The sequence below is a fragment of the Haemaphysalis longicornis genome, unplaced genomic scaffold (assembly GCF_048455015.1).
Source record: "Haemaphysalis longicornis isolate Haplotype H1 unplaced genomic scaffold, Haemaphysalis longicornis Haplotype H1 scaffold_13, whole genome shotgun sequence".
NCBI lineage: Eukaryota > Metazoa > Arthropoda > Arachnida > Ixodida > Ixodidae > Haemaphysalis > Haemaphysalis longicornis.
This window is the reverse complement of record NW_027526233.1, coordinates 19391029-19412109: the sequence shown is the minus strand read 5'-3', so window position 1 is coordinate 19412109 and position 21081 is coordinate 19391029. Positions and strand designations below refer to the sequence as shown.

Sequence of the window (21081 nt, the reverse complement as noted above, 5' to 3'; positions counted from 1 at the left end):
AAGGTGAATTACTACAGTGAGAGTTGCTATACTTTTGCGCCGCTCCATTGTGTTAGTCTTCTTGGCTCGAGAAGTTTCTACGCAGGAACTGCAGCCAATCGCGGTCAACTGCACGTGGCTAAGTTAGTTGCTATCCGCTGTTGGCAGCCAATGACGTTTTTCTGCGCAGGTAATGCAGTTGCTAACCACGAGTGGCAGCCAATAATTTCCTGCTTAGCAACACGATAGCCTTTCCCATTCGTGGAGCAGTGCTAAGAATGAACGGTGGCGTTTGTTCCTAGCCAGTAAGAGGTTCCATGAAAGGTCCTCCTTATACACCCTAGCGTTACGGTTGAACTCACACGGCGTGGCTCCCTTTGGACCATCCGCTCCTGCACGAACAAACGTTTTCGCCTCTACATCAGCGTTGGAATCAAGGTAAGCCTGCGGACCGAGTGCTCAGATATAGCGCGACTAAGCCCAAAGTTTAGAATTCGTTGCGTGTTCATAACGGGTGTGTTTTGAGGATTGAGACATTCCAAACGTTGCTTTGTAGAGATATTTGCATACGTTAAAGGTAATCATGCATACCAAATTCTTCCATAGCCTGTATTTCGCACAGCAGGAATATAACTGTAGTTTAGTTTTTGCACAAAACATTTCAACATGAATTTTTTTATGACGCAAGGCATGCCTGCAAGCGCCTTCTGAGAACATTGTGCACGAAAATTCTCCACTTTTTAAACACACTGTTATTACTATTCGTACCTACACAATTTAGGTCCCTTTTACAGTTCAAATCGTCAATCCAGACTGGCAAAAATGCATTTTACAATGCACCTTGCCATGGATAGTTGTATTCATTTGCTCGCATTTCACTATCCTTTGCCATCGTTCATTAACAATGTAATACGAGGTTTGCACATACAAAAAAGTCATCACGAGCGCGGCATCACTACATGACATGTCCGCTTTCTACATTACAATCCCAAACGGATCCACTATTCGATTCTATTTGGTTCGACTCCTAGAGACGCATGAATCAATTGGGCGACCAGCTCTCTTGAAGCAGCAATTCTAAAGTCCAATACTTTGCGACAGTAGACACAGGAACCCGTGCCACTTGGCCCATTCAGTGGGCTCTAAAGATAGGCTGCTGGGCCATCATAGGTGGTAAGGTTTGGTGAATGAGCCCCGTAATAACTCCGGATCGCATGGTTCTCTGCTCGGTGGTTACGTCACAAGATCTGTCAATGATTCCAGTGAAGCCACGAGCAACTAAGGAACTTTTCATCTTCAAGTCAGGCAGCAAAAGGCAATAATGCACTGTTTTGCAACCCACAATGCAACCCACAAGACACTGTTTTTACGGGAAAAGCTGAAGATACGCAATTTCTGTTTTGGAGTAGCTTGGTGCAGAACGTCGAATCATCACTAAATGTTCCCTTTCGCCATTCTCCTGTGCTGCATGTGTCGTGTAAAAGAGCAAAGTACAACTTTTTGGTTGTATGGAGCTCTCTTAGCAGCGACGATTTCACCACCACCCCACTTCTCAAACCAGATTGGTGCATGCGGTGCTGCACTGTGCATTCATGCATGTGAACACCAGTCGTCTCTCGATTTTTTTTTGCGAAGGCAAAACCATTCAGCGCAGCAGGCGCAACAATTCTCTAATATTTATACTCGCTTTGCGCTCGAGTACGACGCTGATGCGGACCGTCGCACTTCCCATATTTATTTCGTACACGCGGATTGTTATGCTTACTGTCTCCAATTGTCGAAAGAACAATGATATGTTCCTTCGTAGAAAGGTTCACAATGTGTCGCCACTTTTCATCGCGCACCCCGGGCACGTTGCGGCCGCATAAGCTACACCGGCCTGCACGAGGGGGTGCTGATACAGTGTGATCAACGTTAAGTCGGCAGGTTTTTTTTAAAACTACCCGCTTAAATGTATGTGAGGAGCACCTCTACAGTAAGGTTGTGTGTGCATTATTTCACATAGTGAGGTAGCGAATATGGATGTGTGGCGCCTAATGAAGTAAAATTCGATAATTATTCTGTTAGTGGCTCCAGTAAGCAGGCGTGTTTCTATTGAAAAGTTAGACGCAATCGTGCTTCTACGCAGTTTCATTTGGCAGCATTCTCCTAGCGCATTCGTAGTGCAAGATATCAAACTGCGAAGCTCAATTGCTGTTCGCACAATTACGCATGCAAAACAGTCTGCCGCGTCACAAAGCTCTTAGGTTTTGGGACGTGCCTGTTGTGTAGGGCGTTTAATTCGACAACGGTGTGGGCGCAGAAGCAAAAGTGTTAACTGGCGCCCATTTAGTCTTGACTGGCGCCATCACAACCTATAGTTCTCACAAGCGCTATTGAATTACAGCACAAAAGGCTGGAGCTTAACGCCGGTCTTGACTCTTGCATGCGTAATCATGTGGATGGCATAAACCACAGTTCGACATCTGAGAAGATGCGCTTGAAGAATTCTGTAAATCAAACTGGGTCGGAACACGATTGCCTCTAACTTTGTAATACAAACATCCTTGGCTACTCCACCAACTTAAAATTTAATTACTCAATTTTTGTAATTAGGCCACCGACATCGATAATTACCACCTAACCATGTGTTTCTCTGGGCGTATAACCTAACCGTAGAGGTTGTCATCACGTAACCTAAGGGCTTAGTTTAAAAACCACCTGTCGACATAATTTTCACCACCCTGTACATAGCAAAACTGCCAGTATCTGAAGCATCTTTCTCACGAACATTAATAAACACCAAGGATTATAGTGGTTAGATTCGTATAGAACGTCGCGCTAAATCGTTCTTCCATTCACTTCTCGCCAGGTAAGTATAGACTACACATTTAGCACGGCTTCGAGTCTAAAAATATGTGGTGAAAAGAATTGCCGAATATTGTTTCTTTCACTGCGGGCTTTAGAGATAAAATAGCTTCATCTCCACAATCGTATATAATGCTACTGGGACGTAGGCGGGCAACCGCTCGATAAAGTTCTATGTGGTGGGGTGTCTGCCATGTCAAGCAGCTATGATGATACGCCAGCCTCTCACTAGAGCACGATGCATGTACCCAGGGGCACGCTGTGCCGTGTTTACTATCAGAAAGCTTTCGACGGTAGGACGAAACCTAATCATAACGGTCCCATGCAAGCAGGTGCTGTAGATCAGTTCTCATTGTAGGCCGTAGCAACCTCTGTTGTGAACGATGGCGCTAATTTCCATTGTACGGCATTTCCGTCCAAGTAAAGGCGGGACCATTTACTTTGGGACAACTCGTTCCGCATGATACGAGGGCGCTGAGTGTTAAAGTGCCGTGTTCTTGCTTTTTTCCTTGTCTATAGCTTTTATTGTCACAGAGGTATTTCTTCAATACCAAACGACGTCCTCTTCTCTAAAACTTTAAGCATAAAAAAGCAGGTGTTCACCAATTTTTGCTTCTCACTGTCTTATTTGTGTATCTAATTAGGTTTTATTTTTGAGGTAGTGGACCTTGTAGAGTTGCTTTTGGGGCATCTTTTCCGACGCCTTTGTGCCGGAGCGACATGATCTGTATTTTTGGAATACAAGTTAGGTCTGGTCATCCCTTATTTCTGATATTATCATTTAAAATTACCAACCTAAGCAGTGGATGTTTGACTATACATGCATATCTGTCAATTTGGGGGATTTTGGACTCACGCCAGAACACTGTATGACACTGACTTGAAGGTTTGTCCCTAAAAGCTTACCGTAAGTCCTTGGTTGTTTTTGTGTCGCTTGCTGTCTGGCGCGCCATATCTTGGGAGACTTTTAATCTGGTTTGCGTGGCCCTCCAGCTACAATCGCCCCAATTGAACTTTGTAATTAGAGTTGCAGGAAATTTTTCTTTTATATTTATTTTTTGGTGTTTCCTACCTCAGTAATACCACCCACCTAAATGTGGAATGTAAATAAAAGTGCTGGCATCACTTATATATTTATGTTTTGTTCAAACATGGGAATTTGGTTTTTAGAAAACGTGTTGAGAGCTACGAAGTATGCAAGCTTCTGTGCTAGTTGGAAAATGTTTTTCATGTGAAAACGTATTGTTTAAAAAATTTTATCTGTAGTCCCGTCGGATGAATCAAGGGGCAGAATGACAGACTGATAGACAGACGTACAGAAATTTTCGCAGTTACAAATCCAAGAGAGAAAATCGTTTTTACAAAAAGTTTTGGTATTTTTTGTTGCAATCGTAGCGAAAAAGTCTCAAGTCCAGCCATGACGACGCAGTTCCGTCTAAGAGAAGAAATGGACGTTGACACACTTGCACAGGTTGTGGAACTTCGGCAGAGAAATGGGCTACACGTAGACTATCAGGTACGTTCAGTTCAGCCCACATCTAGGGAATTGTCACCGACGAAACACAACAAGGAGAGTCACGTTTATCGATGCTTAAGGATCTAAGCATGTTTAACCGAAGGAGTGACAAGGAGGAAGGCGCTGTGTGGCGGCCTAAAAAGGTAAAACCTGCACGTGTATCCCCAAGAGTAATGGGGGCATATACGTGGTACACAATGCGAGATATGTAGCTCGTGCTAAGCGGTAGGTGAAAGTGAGGTAAGCTGAGTTGGGAGCATACGTGTAAAAATTGCTGTCGATAATAAAGAGGTTGGGTGCTGCTACGGAGCTGGATGCAGTTCTTCCGTTGTATTCGCCGGCCACACTTTATCAAAGGCCGCTCAACAAAGTCTGACCACGTTTATCGTCAGCGCGGCACTTAAAGACACGCTGGAGAAAAAAATGAAGTTGGTGGAAATAGGTAGCTGGCGGCCCCAGGAATCGAATATACTAGTCCTTGGCCGTAAATATAAATATTCTCGTAAATATTACAAAAATGGAGCTATCAGTCACCCAGCAGAGTTGGCGTAAACAGCGGCTGATGTGCCAAGAGTCACGCGATCATACAGAACGACAACGGAGTATGAAAACTCTCGCACTGATAAAATACCTTTTTACACGTGATCTTTCATAGCTCGCATGCAGTTATAAATGCACAGGTATGATTCATGCCGTGCCGACTATGCAAGCTGCCAAGAGGCGATTGCGCTGGTTATCTCAGGTTCGTCGCAGTCGCATGCCCGTTATATCTTACTCTACGTACACCAGGGCTCCGTTACGTGAGCCCATCCGTCGAGCCGTACATTTGAATGATTTTGTTAAGTTTTCGGATGAAATTGCAAACGCGTACTGCAATTCCGGCGCTCGTACACCGGAGTACGTAGGCACTGCTTAGACATTAGGCATTCGGCGCATGTAGAACTAACAGATCTCGTCCTGTAGTCAAGCCGAGTGCAGCGAAGCGCCCTAAACCCAACTATTCATAACGAGAGCGCAATGCAAAAGAGCGCCCCTTACGTCGTTCTCGCCACGGTTGCGCTGTCCGCTGCACGTTTTCAAGGTAAAGCAAAAAGACTCCCGGCAGGTATACATTGTTTAACCACCATCGCACGTCCAGTGCTTCACCAATACTGGCCCAAACAGAGCGGCAGGTATAATGACGGAGAGGGCGGGAAAGTTCTTTTCTCGTATGCCCCGAGAGCGCGATTAGTGGCTCCTGCGGCTGCGATGCTGAGCTCTGTGTTTCCTGTTAGACCACTCCACTGCGTCACGCCTTTCCCTTCACCGTCTGCGCCACATGAAACGTCATGAAATGGCGCGAAAGCAAGATTGCGTTGTTTATTTGTAAGTTCTCAGCAATTAAAGCTTCTTTCACTGCGGAATAAATGCTGAGAGGGGTACGGGGTGGTACATCTTTAGTCTGAGCCCACCTTGCTGGTTGCTTTCAGTGCCCCTTCGATTCACAATATAACATTTCCGTTCAGCGAACCAAGATGCAACAACGATTTGGTATTGTATAAAAAAAAATTTCTCGGCGGAAGATTCTATGCCTAGCACAACTAATGTTTTCGAGTATATAGTCAAAGGGCCACCGAGAACAGACGGCACTACACCGGCACAACAAGAACTGCATCTTGTTTAACCTGCACAGTTTTTTTATTAGCGAAAAAAAATTGCAGGCTAAAGGTTCTTACAGCCCACATAGTAATTATTATAGCACGCATGGCAATTCCGGTACTTCAGCAGAAACGTTACCGTGCTACGCAATATTACGCTGTAGGTATGGCTGCCTGAGAACCCAGAGCATTCCTCAATCATCCGTATACATTTGCTCTCTTCACTAGGCTATTATTAACACCAGTGGTGGACACTGGAGAATGACGAATTGTTTTTCCTTGTAACTCTGAACACGCAGTAGAGCTCCAGTAAAAAAATGCCCGTCGAGAGTCAAGCCACACGCATTCTGTTAAAACTGGCGTCGCCATTTTTCTTTATCTTAAATATGAAGAGTGTTAAGTTCGCAAAAAGAGCAATAAATTTGAAACCCGATTGCTCAGATATACGGAAAACATTGCATTGACTGAGACTGCTTTAAAATACCCCATTCTGAGGATCTACATTGATTTGTTTTACACTCCTACTCTCTATTTGCAGTATGGCCACAGAGTAGGAGGCCACGACTGGGTCTTCCCCTTCCCGTCACCATACTACGAAGGGTGCAGCATTCGATTATTTATTTACAACAAGATTTTATCGTGAGTTGGCAGCGGGCTAAGGCACCCTTATAAGACGCGCCGCTCGGTCATTTGCTTTCGCGTATCCGCCTTTGCAGAGTGTACTGTGTCTTATCTGTATGCTTCAACATGAATCCATGTTGTCCATTGTTGCTTAATATTTTCTCTATAACGAATGGTTACATTGTCACAAGAAATGTCCCTTCCTTTCGCATTAAAACGGGCTAATTAGCGTAAATACAGCGTCGTTTACAGCGTAAATACAGTGTAAATACAGCGTCACCGTTTAATACACGCGCAAAGGGAAAAGGAACAAAAGTATAGGAAAGCCCACTGAATTAAAATTGCTTTTTTATTGCAAAAAGGTTGTTTTTTTATCCCAACCAACCTGCACACAACCTCCTCGGATTTGAGAAAAGGTACATCCTTGCTGAATTGTATACATAGCTTAGCGAAAGATCTTCATTCAGGTATACATGCAATCACGCCGTGGTAGCAGACACAGCTGTTTGTTTTCACTTTCGTTCTCAAACGTTCAGCGTCTTCTACGCCCTCGGAGGCGTAACTTTCAAAAATCAACTATTAGTGGGTCTATACAGGGTAATAGGAATACATTATGAAAAACTCAAGTCCTTACGCCCAAATGTGTTGCTGACGTTTGTAAATCAATAAGACTCTCTTTTTGATGGTTGGGTATCTGTGGTAGACTGTATAAGTTTGTAAATGTTTAGCTAAGCCTTTCACCGGTGACTCGTCTGCTGTGACGTTGCACCTGAAAGACGTTGCACATTCGTCTTTCGGACGAATACTCTCTATAGAGATATTTCATTCGCATTGTTTTAGTGCATATGTCGCCACTTTTCTTTCACAAACACAGTGTCACAGAAGGAGGTGTCCAAGCAATTTACGTATTCGTTCCTCCTGACCAACATGGCCAACAAAATATGTAATGTAAAAGGCAGAATGTATACAAGTTGATGCTATAAGGTGGAGATAGGACAAAGAATTAGTGACGCGAAAAAGGCAATATAAAAAAGCGAGTCATATGTTCAGCGTATGGCAAGTGACGGGTGGTTCAGGCGTGCTTTATGGCAGTGATGCTCTGAAAACGTGGATATAAAACAATATAAACTTTGCTCCTGTTTCTCCACAAGTTCAAGTAAATTGTTTGGTAATCGTAGTGAGGGTGCCATATAAATTGACTCCGATTCCAAGGTTGGTCCAATGAGTGATGTATATACGAGAAGCTTTGCACTCAAATCCGTAGTTAAGCCAAATTTTTGAAAACGTTGATTGGGTACGTACAATATGTAATTGTCACAGCTCAGATGACAGAAGATAAACTTCCTAAGATATTTATATGAGGAAGAAGATTGAACTAATCAGTCCTTCATTGTACAGCATTTGGAGGTAGTTTAAAAGCAGAAGGAAAACCATACATATTTTTGTTTTGTTTTTAATTGGATAGCGGTATTTTATGCCAGACCATTTTGATAGTTGCGTTACATGGAACTGAAAAGGATATTCGTTTGTGGCGTTGATAATTTGCAGGCAAATCCTACATTCGCCTGCAAAGTGCCGTATACCACTGGTATGCCATTAACGATCTCATTAGAATATGATTGCGAAGAGGCGATACGCACACGGTTATATTCACATTGTTATTCGTATTTGCACTGCAATATGAGTGTAAATAAGGAGGCTTATGGAGGGCAAGTGATTTGATGTATCTGCGTCCTTATGCTTTCACGGTCGCAGGCGTAGTTGGCGGACGTCTCTCTACTGGACGAGTGGCAGCTTTTACGGTCCCAAATGGGTGTGTTATAGGGTTTTGCCGCACCGTCAGTGAGTGGGGAGGAAGTTAGTGCATGAAATTTTTTTAGAACTGGTGGCCAACGGATTCTATGCGTTCCTCTATATAAACCTTGTTTCTTGCATCATGCGTTAAATATGCAATTAATTCGTTGTTTTGGGGGATTACCACACGCCAGAATTTTCTAGGTCACTTCTTGAGGCATAACGAAGCGTTCTAAGTTGAGGTTTCTCAGTTTGATTTTTGGCCTCACTAGTGATGTGTTATAGTTTGAAATATCCTCGGAGTTCTTTCTTGGCGCGTCCTTCTACGATCGTTTTTGTTTAAGCATTTCTTGATATTTCGCGTGAACCACGGGTCGTTTATACCACCTTCCCTGTTTTTAGGGTGCGCACACACTTTTTATACCTTAGTTTATCACAAAAAAATAAACCAGTTTTTGTAGGCATTTAGAATATTCAATTTGGTAGCAAACTTCGACGTCTGCGGTTAAAAACTTCCCAACTTCCCATTTTTGTCTAACTTCCACCTTAGTCTGCACGTGGCAAGAAAAGTCTGCATTGAACCCACTTGTGGTCACCGGTTTCCTTTAATACATGGGTAATGACCTCCACTGCATGGTTGATAAGGATTAGGTCTACATGTGTTTGCTACGCGTTCAGTCTAGCATGTGCTCGGCTAAGTAAAAATACCGAGACAAATTGACCAAAGTAAGGCTTCTGTTCGGTATTGGTAGGTTTAACTGATAAACTGGGCCAACAATTGCAGAGTAATTAAAGTCTCTGGCCAAAACAAGTACGGAAATAAAAAAATTGTATAAATATTTTAAGACAGTCGTTCAAAAAATAAACACAGTATGAGCTGGAGTCGGGAGGTTTACCACACTCAACAATAATGCAGGTTACACTATTAGGCAAAATTTTACGTATACGAGTTCTAGAGTCAACTCGAATCATACGGCAGATGGTCTAAATCTATATTTGATTAAAACAAGCACGTCTCGTCTTCGTGAGTTATTCCTATCTTTACGAAAAAGTTCCAACAAATGTGAAATGTGGAGATTGCTGCCAGCTCTGTCGAGGGAGGACTTGAGCATATCACTGCCTTTAGGAGCAGTATGTTATTCTGTCAGGGACAACACTGATACAGGCTCAGCAGCTCCACGGTTACAAGGTTTTTTAGTAAGGTGGCAGTTTCTTCGCTTGTTTTCTGAATTTTTTAGATAATATCTTCACTGTATTCATTTTCACCTGCGTTATATACAAATGATTGTTGATGTGAAAAATTTTATAGCGTTGCACAGTTGTATCAATACATAAAAATATTACTTACCTAATAAAATTGGAAAATTTACAGCGATCAGCCTCTATTCAAGCATAAAATACAGAGTGTTTATGCTAGAAAATGTAGTTTACAGTATAAAGTACCGAGTGTAGTTTACAGAGCCTAAACTACAGAATACCAAGCCATTACCACACAGGTTTGTTCAAAGCTAGGCCACGTCATTCCAATGCATATACAAAGCTTTCCCTCCCTATAATATTAGCTTTAGAGTACATCGCAAGTGCTACAGGCGCGGTTGCATAATGAGGTAAGAATTCATAGAAACCGGTTTCCCGTATTCGCACTCGGAAATTACCAATCAGAAACTTTTATTTGGAGTATTACCTCTCTAGTTGTGCAAGTAAATATTTTTATTTGCTTATTTATTTATTACACGTTCCCGCAGCTCCCGTATGGCATTATTCCAGGGGGGCTATTTCGAGCAGTCTACAGTACGTAAATTTGTCTGTGTGAGATAAATAACCATGAAACACCTATGTGAACAACAATAAATCAGCAAATATCTGGAAATAAAATTATACGGCATGCTCTATAGCCGGAGCCAAATTCGTGGCAAAAAACACTTCGTTAGGGGGGGGGGGGGGTGGTTATTCCAGTCACTAATAGTGTTAAGAAAAAAATTAATGTTGGAACACAATATTGCTACATTCGTATTTTTAATATATATTGCTTTCTCTGTGCGTGCGGATTTAATAACGTGGCTGTTTTAAAGGCAAATATTTATCTATTCCGCCGTGCGTATTGTAAATGTTATGTAGAAAAACAACCTTAGCTGTTTTCTTTTCAGATGTAACGACTTCCATCCAACACGGTTTATAATTTGTGAGCTCCCGACAATAAAATTTTAATTACTGGTTACAAACCGAGCAGGTCTGTTTTGAACGCCCTCTAGTTTTTCTTGTAATATTGCAGTAGAGAGGTCCCATACTGTGCATTCATATTCAAGTAAAGGTTTTATATTTGTAAAAAAAGCGTTTCTTTTAGTGTTTGAGGGGCATCCTTAAAATTTCTCTAGAAAAAATAATGGACACGGTATGCCTTGCTGATTATTGCGTCGATATGGTTGGTCCAGTCCAATGTTTCTGTGAGGTGCACACAAGACATTTTATCGTGTTTACAGTCTGTATTTTACTTTTCTTGAACGATAATGAACAGTGCACTTTGTTTTTATGGTTCGTAAATTGGACGTCGTAGCATTTAGAAATGTTTAACTTTATCTGGCATACCGTACACCAGGTGATAATTCTGTGAAGGGCTGTTTGTATTACGTCGCGGTCTTCTACAAATGTCACAGTGTGATATATGATGCAATCGTCAGCGTATAATCATACAGTGCATTAAAGTCCAATGGGAAGATCATTGATGAAAATAAGCAAACGTAGTGGTGCAAGGACGGCGCCCTGTGGGAATCGAGATAAAACACGAAGAGGAGATGATGAAACACCATAAACAAGCACCTACTGCTGGCGATCACTGAAGTAATCTTGCACCCAGCTTAGGAGATATTTGGGAAGGCCTAACAAAGGTATAGTGGAAAAGAGAAGATTGTGCGAAACGACATCGAAAGCTTTTTATAAATCTAAGAAAAGTGAATCTACCTGCGCACCTTTGTCGAAGCCTAAAGCAATATTGTGAAAAAACGAAGTAGGTTGCGTTACACCTAAATGGGTTTGTGCCTGAAACTCATTCTGCCACGGCGTGAAAAATTTGTCGTGAGGGTGCTTGATTACACATTAATATACATTATGTTCTAAAGTTTTATAGCAAACGTAGGTTAGAGAAAATGGCCTGTAGTGACAAGGTTTGTCTTTGTCACCGGTTTTATGTGAGCGTGTAACGTTCGCTTTCTTCCAGTCTCTGAGCAACGCCGCGCCGTTTAAAGTTAGTCTGAACAGCATGACCAGAAAAAGAGCAATATGGGTTCCTCAGCGTTTAGGAAGTTCATTTGATATGCCTTCAGGGGCATGCGCAGAGTGTGCATTCAGATTAACGAGCGATAAGTTTCCACCGGCCTCAGTTATCTGGATATCATTCATATTTATACGTTGCGGAAAGGCAGTGGAAATCCCGGCGGGGTTTTGTTCCGAAAAGACAGAATGAAAGTAAGAGTAAAGCATTCACGTCCACCCTTATTGTGTTTTATTATTACACCACTGTGGGACACAAGTTTTATTGATTCATTGATTGTGGCGTTTAATGCCCTACGCAATGTAGGCGATGAGGCGCGCCGTACTGGAGGGATCAGGAAAAATTTTGACCACCTGGGGATCTGTAACATTTGCCGAAATCTCGTACACACGGGCGGTTATGCTTTTCGCTCCATCAGAAAAGCTTTCACCGCGGCCGTGAGTCGAACCGGCGACCTCGTTCTCAGTAGCGCAACTTAGCCATTGAGCCACCCCGGTGGGTGCGGGAAAGAATTCTAATGCCAGAAGAGTCTTTTCATTACTTTTCGTGTAATGCCATATTTTTTGGGGGGTTTGCTTTGATTCCGTCAGCGCGAGACGTTAAGTACTTGTGTTTTGCCTGTTTCATTTGTTGGTTTAGTTGGGCCCCCAGAACCTTTGCTTTTGCCAGCAGCAATGGCTGGTTTGTTCTGCGGAAGATTAAATACAACCGAGCTTCCCTAAACCTAAAACTAAACCTTTTTTCGACAATAGCACAATGTTTCTCCCCTGTCGCCACCATGATGATCGTGTCTTTTTTATGAGCAAATGAATTTTCTCGCGTTTTTGATTCGTCGCCATCTTTACCGGGGCAAGGAAGTTGGCAAGAGATAACGTAGCTTGAATTACATCAATTACTTTTTGTATCAAGCATCAGGCGTCGATACCGAAGTATGGCCGTTAAACCAGTGACTCCATGGAAGCCTATCGAAAAGAAGCGCACAAGGAACGGGGCAAAAGAATTAACGACGACACAGGGCTGAACTCTCAAATGTGTTTTATTACAAAAAGACACATATATATATATCCTCCACACTGAAGAGCCAGGTGGCGTCAGATTTTGTAATCCGCGATTACATCACAAGTTAAGCATTGTCAAGCTGCAGGTGCCAAATACCTCACAATGCGCAACGCGACCAGACAGTAACACAAATTCACACTATCACCTTCATTTGGTCCTTAATTCTTTTTTTGTCCCGTTCTTTTTGCGCTGCTTGTTCAATATTGTCACTATAAAGCAATTAGCCCAACTTGCAATCCTTCTACGACACCACGAAAACCTTATTCGGCTACTGCCATTTTTCCTTCAAGGTTCTCCGCACAGCAATGAAGCCGCGGGAAAATCTCTTTATAAATTCTGCGTTGTCATCGTCAGCATTGACGGGAGTAAACATATGGACACTAATTTTTGTGTACTTTCTCACAGGTATGCAAAAGTTCGAATGTTCTTGGCGAATAAAGAAGAATATTCCTATGGTCAAGTAGAGCTAGACAAGACAAGTATCAAGGTCGAGCTTCAACAGTCATATGGCTTGTCGCCAATCCGATCCTACGATCCTACAGGTGCTATTGAGCTTAGTAGGTTTTTTTCTATTGGCCTTCGCATGAAGGGCCATGTGATCTACGTAAGTTATCGTTCAATATTTTCATCAGTACCACTTCATTATTTGCAAGCGTTTTGCTTTTCATGAGGGGTAACCATTGATCATCATGACAAAGTAACATCGCTAGCCTCTTGTTTTATACTTCGTTACTCTCCGACACGGATAACATCCTTTTTTACTGAATTTACTTAACTCGGGAGTAATTGCATCACCAACAAAAATCATTTTCTTTCGAGTAAAGAATCTTACCATGCGGTCAGGTTCATTTGCCCATCAATACAAAATTTAAATTTGTTTATTTCAAAGTAAGTAGCCTTGGGCCGTTCACTCAGCTTTATTCCTTCCACAACAGACGGGGGGGTTTAAACACGCACAGCGGAAAACCGATTGTTTAATTTTGTCACAGGCTTGGGCCAGCTTCGTTAGAAAGTGACACGACGCCTTGCCGCATATCCAGGTGGCCCATCTTTCCCTATCTGGATATGTGCTCGTGTAGAAAGGCGTTGGCCGATGGCCAATGGAAAGAAGAGAAGGCAGATGCAGTCGAGTCCCCGCTGGACAGGCTGTGTGTGGTAAACTTGCCTTTGTGCCAGAGATTACGGTGCCTGCTTGGTAAATAAACCCATTCCGACATTCTATCTCTTCGCTATCACTCGACATCTTTGGTTGAGGTGGACTTCCTGTTTCGTGTTCCTCTTCCCCGGGCGGCTTCATCACAGCACGGAAACTCGGAGCGGGCGCAATGCTCGCCGCCTAGCCATGCTTAGCGACGAGCCCGGATCATCGTCGCCATTTATCGTTTTGTCTGGCCCTCGTGACACCGGCGACTTCAGTGCCGCGGGCGACCCTTATGTAGACGGTTCGCTCAGCATGTTCGAACGTCTGAGCACTCACAATTCATGGGACGGAACGCTTATGCTCGCCAATGTTGCTTTTTGGGTCAAGGAAATGATGACCATCAACTAGGGTTTAGCAACGAGGCCAGACTCACTAATTGGGATGTTTCCGAAGAAGAGCTCCGAACTGTTAACGGGAAGTTCGGGGCTCGCCTGCTCGCGGCAGACACGTGCTCAAACTTCTGCTTGATGTTACGTCACCTAACCAAGCACGTTTTGGCCTGTGCTCCAAAGTTGACGAAAAAAATATATAAAAGAGAGGTTGGGCACAACGTCAAAGGCATCGCCGAATCGCCTTTCCCCTGCTCATTTGTAAGGATTGCACCGCAGTTGACTCCATCACCAAGAAGGGTCGGCGATTTGGGCAGGCTAAGTGACGCCGTATATCTGAACAATTTGCCAGGCTTCTGCACACATGCATGACCTCTATCTCCCCGCTTCACTTCCACGCATGGCGGACCATGTGGCCCCGTCTGCGTATATCACCATAATCGTGCGTCACGAACCCAAAGCTATGAACCCGACCCCCGCACTTCCATGTGCAGATGACCCATGCCAACTGCCTACGATCTCTGTTAACCAGGCCGTCGTTCGCGATGAAATGGTAAGCATGGGCTTTCATCCACTCTGCAGTATTGTACCTGCCCATCCTCGTTTTATCCAACCATTTCTGCCGGTCACGCACGTAAGCCCTCTGGCGCCTTTTGGAAACCGACACCGCAATCCTTCTAAATAGCGAACGCCAGACGACAGACCAATTTGGTTTAGCTGCTCCCGCATTGGTCACGTCGCTCGTTACGTTAGCAACTGCTGAATACCACCCCCTCACAATGCGTCACCTGATTACGGCTAGTGGTCTTTCTCCTACGGCTACACTTCCGATGCACAGCGCCGTATTCCTCCAAGCTCGGATACCCAGCACAATAACGCTGACCCTATGCACACCCGGTTCATCCGCGCCGTCGCGCCGGAATGTAGCCAGTCCCGGTTACCGCAACCTCGCTGCTCGTCCCCTATGCCCTACCACGCCACCCCATACTCGTCGGAAAACTAGGCAGTGCCGCTCCCAGAGCAGATGCTGCATTTCTGACCTGGCTGAAAAACTTCCTTGTACTGGACCTGAAAAGCACTTTCTGAAACTGAACAACTGAAAAGCACTTGCTGTCGATAGTGCGCCGGCTACTGCTTTAGTCGATACAGGTACGCAGTTGTACGTCATGAGCTCATATCTTCGCAACCGCCAATAGAAAGTCATCACGTGTGCCCCATCCCGTGTTCTGAAAATTGTATATTTTGGGATGGCTTCCGCAGCTGGCGTGTGTACTGCTTGTGTTGGAATTTTCGGCCACAAAATTCCTGTAATATTTGCGGTACTGGAAACGTGCCCTCATGACGTTATTATCGGCCTGGATTTTTCGCGCACCACGCAGGTTTAACCGATGGCACCTCGAGGGTTATCCGTCTCGAGCTACCGCCCTCCCTTGGTACTGATGTCTAACGTCAGCCCCGGCTTCATTCCACTGAGCACATTCACATGGCCTCCGCCCGTGTTTGATGGGGATTACATTTCTTGACTGGTTACCATCGTTTCCTCGACCGCAACGTGACTCTCCCGTTTTTGGTCGCAACCATTGCCTATAATCGGACAACACTCCCGTTATTGAATATCGGACTTTTGACACAACGCCTTCGGCCAGGAATGGCGCTGGCCCTGCTTTCAGCTTTGCATGACTTCGAGATCTGGCATGGCCACTGACACAGCCCAAGTTGACGAAGCAAACTACCACAATCTAGCGCAAATCAGACGAGTTTGTACAAAAAGAGGGGAACAGCGCAAGAAAGAAGAAACACAATAAGAAAAAAGTACCAACCACTTGAACAGCGTTTGTGGTTGTTACTTTCTTCTTCGTATGCTCCTTCTGTGCTCCGCTGGTCTTCTCTTTGCAATCGTTCGTGGTTGTCCCTTTCTTCTGCCTGGGTTTCGTCTGTGTTGCGCTGTTTTCCCTGTTTGTAATCATGCACCAACTCGCCCAAGCCTTAAGCCTTGAAAGGAGCTTGTGATACTGATTTCCCCGGACGTTCCCACTCACCAAGCTCCCGCGTTCCGCTGTCTTGTTGCCCGCCATCAAGACACATTTTTGTCTTCGAGAGACCCCCTTAGGGTGGACGTCCGTTGTGAAGCATAACATAAACACAGGCGATGCCAGTTCTATACGCCGATGCCCATATCGCGTGTCCCAGACTGAACGATGTGTGATTCATCGGGAAGTAGAATAAATGCTCAGAGGGAAGGTTATCTAACTTTCCTGTAGTCCATAGAATCACAAATTCTTTTGGAAAAAAATAAGGATGGCTCATGGCACTTTTGTGTCGAATACAGGGATTTGAGAAAAGTAATCAAGAAAAATGTTCACCTATTCCGTCGAACTGACACCTTCGGCTGTATACATTGTGCATGCTACTTTTCATTCAGTGATTTGTGGCCCGCGTACTGGGAATGGGCTCGTGACGAAAGCGATAGAAAAAGCCCGCTTTTGTAAAACATGACAGTAAGTACCAATTCAAACTATTCAAACTATTCAAGTACCAATTCAAACCAATTCGATGTTTGTAACGCGCCGGCAACATTCGAAAGGTTGACGGACTCTCCACTTGGCAGATTCCAGTGGACAACTTGTCTGTGTTACCTGGATGACGTCGTCTTCTGTTCCCCCACGTTCGAGACTTACGTGCAACGTCTCTCGGGCATTCTGGGTGTAATTCGCAGATCCGGTCTGCAACTGCACTCCAAAAAATGCCATTTCGGATGCCGCCAAGTCAAGATCCTCGGTCACCGGATCTACGCCACCGGTGTTCAACCTGATCCCGAGAAGATAAACGCCTTCAAAGACTTCCCCCTGTGCACATTGGTAGAGCTCTGTTCGTACTTCCACCGTTTTGTGAAATATTTCTTTGCCATCGCGCGCCCCCTGACTGATCGTAATAAATATGCAGCGTTCTTTTAAGGCCAAGCGCAAGCTTTGGCTTTTTCCAAATAACTCGGGTACGCACACTACCCGCCAGTCCTGGCTCACTTTGACAGCTGTGCTCCGAAGTAAATGCGGGTGACCGCAGCGGCCATGAAATAAGAGCAGTGCTGGCCTCAACACAGGCACGTTACAACCGAAACAACCGAATTGTAGCTTACGCAAGCCATCGTTTGTCCCCATCCTAGCGCAACTCCTCTATAGCCGAGCGCGAAAGTATTGCTCAGGTGAATGCCGTCGGCTAATGTAGGCCATATCTGCATGGCAGGCAGTTTACCTTAGCAACCGACCATTATGCCATTCTTTTCTGTAAGATCTCACAGGTCCGCTCGCTCGGTTAGATCTATATCTCAAAAAGTCTGATTATTCGGTTGTTTACATGTACGGTACACTGAACAGAGATGCCGACTGTTAATCTCGTCATCCCGCCGAATAGCCTCCAACTGATGAGCCCTACACAGATTTTCGTGTCTTTTCATTGCCCGATTTCAAAGACATGGGCCACCACCAGTGCCATGATCCGACATTTCGGCGTATTGTTGACCGTCTCCACTCGAAGCCAGCAGACCCTTCTCTCGTGCTGCGGCATTGTGTCCTATACCGCCGCAACTTCTGGTCTGATGAAGCTTGCCTGCCTCTCGTAGTACCCGAGCAACTTTGCCCGGATGTCTTCTTCAAGCTTCACGACGTGCCAATGGCTGGCCACCTTGGCGCCGCACGCTGGTATTACCACGTCTGCCGGCGATTTTGCTGGCCAGGTGTCGAACGGACTGTGCGTCCCTACGTCGCGGCGCGCGATCATCGCAAACGCCGAAGAACACCTTCATTACGTGTCCCCGGCCAGCTGCAACTTTTCGACACTCCCACCGAACCGCTTCGTGGGGCTGGCTTAGGTGTTTTCGGCCCTTTTCAGTTGTCCTTCTCCGGAAACCTTTGCATTGCGGTAGTCACAGACTATGGCACTCGCTACGCTATCACCCGTGCGCTTCCAACGAGCTCTGCTACAGATGCCGACAGTTTCCTTCTGCAGAATGTCATCCTGCGTCTTTGTGCTCCGCGTCAATTGCTCACAGACCGTGGCTGGTACCATTTGTCACAGGGTGTCAAGCAACTTCTTCGCTCTTGTGAAGCAAAGCACAAACTGACGACAGCATGCCATCCTCAAACAAATAGGTCTTACCAAGTGGTTCAATAAAATGCTCATTGGCATGTTGCAATTTACGTTTCCAAGGACCATCTCGATTAGGAGGTTACACTACCTTACGTCACATTTGCCGATAATTTCTCCCGACTCGACGGCACTGGATATTAACCTTTTTTTCTTCTTTTTGTTCGTGAACCTACTTTACCGTTCTCCGGCTTTCTTAGAAACTGACATGAAGCATACCTGCATATCCAGGTGGCCAATCTATCCCTATCTGTGTATTGGCTCCTGTGGAAAAAAGCTGGTCGATGACCAACGGAAAGATGACAAAGGAGCAAGTCTGTTTTCCCACTGTACTGGCTGCGTGCCATAAACCTTCCCTTGTGCCAGTGACTAAGGTGTCTTCTTTGTAAATACACCCACCCCGTCCGACATTCTGTCTTCGCTGTTGCGTAATAACATTGAAAACTTTTACGTTACTGTGACGTGTTATGTGCAGGAAGTGGGTAGTGAGAGAGGGAATAAATCTTGCAGAAAGCAGATAATTGTGTTCAACGTGCCGGAACTGTGCATACACCATGAGGCCCACCGTAGTGGAGGGTTTCGGTATAATGTTGACAACTTGGAGATATTTAACGTGCGCGACAAGCTGTATAAAACGAGTCTGTGCCTTTTTCGTGACAAAAACCTTTATTTTTCTTGGAGAGCGTGGCGCAGTGTTTCTCGGCCCATCAGACAAAATTCTTGGCTTTAACTGGCTGTCTTCAATCAGTCCTCCACGTTTTGCGGTGTATCCGTGTGTGGGCTGGCCAAGGAAACTATTAACTGTTTGAAACCGGGGATAAAAAGCGGAAACAAAAAAATAGTGCGTTGGCGCGTACGCACAATGTGGTATAGTGAACCAGGTAGGGGGCAGTAGGCGCCAAAGGAAGAATACTGTGTGGGGAAAATAAGGTGTAGGTGGTTGCGATGGGGGACTTGTTCGTCTCGAGTCGCCGCCAAGTTGGCCCATTCTCCAGGGAGAAGCACAAGTGTAGTGGTGGAAGGAAGCAGCGAATGTTTGTAATGAACTAGCATGTGTCCTTATCCAGTGGGCGGAATGGGTTTTGAGTGTGTTAGTGGGGACTGCCACCCTCGGTGCACTAAATGCCATGCCGCCGCGCGGGCCGCTTCATTTCCGTGTATGGCATTGGCTGTGTCCAGTTACCGAGACGATGCAGGTATCCCGGAGGGGGGTTGGGAAGTTGCTGAGGACGCGTAGACTAGATGAACTACTGTAGCCATTGTGGTAATTTAAAGAGGCTGTATGTGCGACATCAATGATATTCATTGCTCCAGGCCTTGAAGTCGTTGGCGAAACAATAGCTTACTATAACTGTACAGGTATAAAACAATAGCTATGGAGTCGTTGGTAAAACAATAGGCATCGATGCATTGGCCAGCATTCTTAACCACGCAAGATACGTGGCCGGACGTTCCGATGTTAGAAAGTGAAAGTAGTAGTTTATTTTAGTGTTCTTAAACGGAAACCCAAACCAGTGTCAAAAGGCTGAACATCCTTACGAAGGCTCTGCTCACCGTACAATCTCGCCGTTAACGAAGCAGAATTATCTAAATTTACGCCTTTACCGCAGGTGAACCCAGTGCCCTCCTCCAAAGACATTATGCGGTGGCAGGGTGAAGATAAGAACAACAATGGTAGATGAGGTGATGATGTAATAAGCAGCCGTGATAGCACGATGGAACACTGGCGCTATCTTCCTAGCATCGTCTTCTTCAGCCTGTGTTCAGTGTAGTGTGCCATTGCCGAATTCAGCATTGTCTTCTACAGCTATGAAGAGCCGGAGGCAAACAGATGGCTGAAGGGAGAGTGTGCGCGCAAGGAAGGATGGAGTGAGCGACTTTTCTTGGTATATGCAAGCAATCATTAGTAGCCGCACAACAGTCTCTGGATTTTAGATAAAAAGAAACTGCCTCACACAGTTATTGCCCACATCAGCCGGTTTCAGGCGCACACCCCACCATTCAAGGTATTTGGATGTCTTTATTTCTTTCCGTTCCTTAGCCATGCCACTGAAGTCTTTCTTTAATCAAAGCCTACCTTTCTATGCCCGTTTGATTCCGTCTTGCGTCCGTGTAGAACACAATGCAGGGAAGCCAACTTTACTCCATGGGCTTCACAACAGGGTGATGTTGAGAAGCCAAGGCATACCCAGCAGGTCAAAAATAAATACTTACCTTGTTCCAAATCGAACCTGTGTCCTTCGCGTTATGAAACCAGTATTCATTCGAATGCTCCATGCCGACAGCGATAATATTCCGACAAAGAGACCACAAACAACAAAACCAAATGAATACTTTAGAAATTCGAATAAATTAATCAGAAATAAGTAATAAAATCGCATACAGTAGTGTACAAACACATAGATAACAAACGTCCACTGGCACAATCATGGGTGTCTTTTATTAACAAATCTGTAAAAGCCCTTTCATGTAGTCCGAAAGATGGTTGCGATAATTCTGTTTCGAGCATGCAAAAATTTATAGAAAGACGGTTTAGCCTTGCTTGCCCGGAGAAGACCGGTAGTAGCAGCACACAAAATATTAAGAGTAAACGCTGGTATGAGAAACAACTGTTCCGGTAAATACGTGTGAACTCAGAGCAATACCTCAGGTAAGGGAAGTGCGAAGCTACACCCTTGCGTGTATTT

The 21081-nt window shown here is 44.8% G+C and overlaps 1 long non-coding RNA gene across 4 annotated transcripts in view; it reads left to right on the top strand.

The window, feature by feature from the left end:
* Nucleotides 1-254: 254 nt before the first annotated feature.
* LOC144164012 (uncharacterized) overlaps nt 255-21081 on the top strand; it is a 37068-nt gene continuing 16241 nt past the window's right edge. For 2 of the 4 annotated variants that reach the window (XR_013320993.1, XR_013320994.1), the window contains exons 1-3: nt 255-417; nt 4222-4342; nt 6518-6618. This is a non-coding gene — a long non-coding RNA (uncharacterized LOC144164012). Of the gene's footprint in view, nt 418-4221; nt 4343-6517; nt 6619-20201; nt 20401-21081 lie in introns of all 4 variants that reach the window. The other 2 variants (XR_013320995.1, XR_013320996.1) reach the window with 2 other exon arrangements.